A 2,688-nucleotide genomic window follows, 5' to 3' on the forward strand; every position below is an offset into this window, starting at 1 on the left:
AGAAGTCTGAAAAGTTTTTTCAACTCTTTCTGAAATATTTAAACAAAAAGTAATTTTAATTTTTGTTTGTTTTTTAAATTGCTTTAGAAATATATAGATTGTTTTTCAACGTCCTTGAGATTATTATTTGATCGTTATTTACAATTTGTAATATTTAAAAATTTGATAAAGTAGAAATAATGTTTAATAAAAATACTGATAATTAAAAATTCAGTTTAATAGAAATTCGGACGTGAAAAATTAATTAAGAAATTTTGTTTTTTGTAGGGTATTGGGGGTATCTAAAAAGTTAATATTACCAAAGTATACATCGGCATAATACTAACACGGTACTGACAGAGTACTGACTTATATATCGAATCACTGGTCAACTATAAATTACGTAAAGTTATTTAGTAATTTTACATCTTCCCCTAAAAATGATGCAATAATGATCAGCTAGTCCAAATATAATAAATAATACACCATTTAAAAGGTAATTAAGTGGTTACACTACTTTGAAAGCATGAAAAAATACTCGTTTTTCAAGAATTTTTTTTTAAGAAATGAAATTTTTTAATAAAATTAAAATACATAACGTTATTATGCTACAATAAAACAAAAAAAAATATTTAGAAATTTTTTTTAATTGCCTGTTTGTCAGGTGATTTATCAGAGCGCTGTAAAAATCGATTATCGTGCGGTGGCCCAAATAACTCAGTTCAGATTTGAGCAAAACTAAAAAAACAAAAAGCATTAGTTTTTGTAGCCCAGAATCTGAAGAAAAACGTAGCTGTTTTTAAAAATACTAATATTTATAATTTCTGGACAACTTTAAGTAACAGAATTTTAATCTGGGCCACCGCACGACCATCAATTTTTGCAGCGCTCCGCTAAATCAATATAATTTTATTAATTGTCATTAGTAAGCAATATAAGCATATGATAGTAAATCTTGGTTTAAGTGCAATATTTATTAGGGCTCCATACCCAAAGGGGGAACCCTATTAATGAGACTAGTGAAGCAAGGCATGTACCCCCCCCCTAGTGGCCACACGAATTTATCTAGAGGGCTGAAATTTGGTACACATAAGTATTTTGGCGTGTAGATTACAGGAAAAATATAGCGAATCTCATAGGAATTGATTATCATAGCGTTGTCAAGGAAAAACCATGAAATTTTACGAAAAATCCCTAAAAATTACTATATCCCCCCCCTGGTGGCCACATCTTTTCACATAGAGAGCTCAAATTTGGTACACTTATGTATTTTTACGTGAAAATTACAGGAAAAATATAGAGAACATGATTCGGATCAATTTACATAGCGTTGTCAAGGAAAAATGAAAAATTGTGAAAAAAGCGATTAATCCTCCTAGCTCACACACTATTTGACCAAGACAGTTCATATTTGGTGTACATGCGTATTTTTGCGTGTAGATTACTGGAAAAATATAGCGAGCTCGATTAGAGTTGATGATCATATTGTTTTTAAGGAAAACTCATATTTTTAGAAAAAATCATGGATTTTTCGAATAAAAAAAGAAGAAAATTTTATCTAAAGGGATTCAAATTTATACATTTTTACGTATTTTCACGTGTAGATTACAAAAAAAATATAGTGAGTACGATTGGAGTTATTATCATAGCGTTTTCAAGGAAAAACTGATAATTTTCGGTCTATGTGTCGATCTATGTATTTCCATGCTCACATTACAGGAAAAATTAAGCAAAATTGGAATTTTTCCATCGGCCTTCACACTATAAACCCCTCAAAATTTAAGTTTAGGGGTACGGAACCCTCGGTTTTAATGCAAGTGTAACTCGCACTTGTCCGATTTATTTTGAATATATAATGTTTTCAAAGCAATAATTAAAACACTACTTTTTGTATCGAAAACTTTAAACGCGTTTTTAACAAAACGTGTTTCTTCGTGCGCCGTGCAATGTAACTCAGACAATTTTTAATCGATTTTCATGAAACGTACCAGAAATCTTCTTTAACTTACTGGCTATTGCATGACGAGCTGCTTTTTTTAAAAAAATTTTAAGCAATTTTAATTGTAGATTGTTTATAAAAAAAATTGATTTTTTTTAAAATGGTCTTAAATTTACAAAAAAAATATTTCTTCATCATGCAAAGCGTATTTGTGTATTTTAACGATAAAATTTTATTTTTTGATTTTGGTTGAGATTTGAGGCCAGTAGGCTGCACGGCGCAAAACCAAAGATCTAACTTTAAACACCTGTAACACCGTCATTTTACAATATTTTTAATTTAAAAAATTATTATACATAGCTTTTATTGTACACTTTAAGGTATCTTTTATTTCAATTCAATAAACTTTACTACTTTTTTGTAAAAAAAATCTTGAAAAAACATGCATTTACATGAGTTTCCCCTCTTAATTGTAGCATAATAACGCTATATATTTTAATTTTATTAAAAAAAATTTCCTTTCTTTAAAAAAAATTCTTGAAAAACGAGTATTTTTTTATGCGTTCAAATTGGTGTAACCCCTTAAATTACCTTTCAAACCGTCTATCATACGATGAAATCAAATGAAAATTGACAGTCTTATAGTTGATCAAAGTTCAAATTGCATGTTAATTTTGGTGATTTTTAGACACTTGTCTAATTTCCGATAATTTTTTTCAATCTAAACAATAGAAAAAGTTAATTTAAAAATTTTTTTAATTAAAGAAATC

Source organism: Leptopilina boulardi, unplaced genomic scaffold (genome assembly GCF_019393585.1).
Source record: "Leptopilina boulardi isolate dan_hultmark-lab unplaced genomic scaffold, ZJU_Lbou_2.1 LbouV2_308, whole genome shotgun sequence".
Taxonomy (NCBI): domain Eukaryota; kingdom Metazoa; phylum Arthropoda; class Insecta; order Hymenoptera; family Figitidae; genus Leptopilina; species Leptopilina boulardi.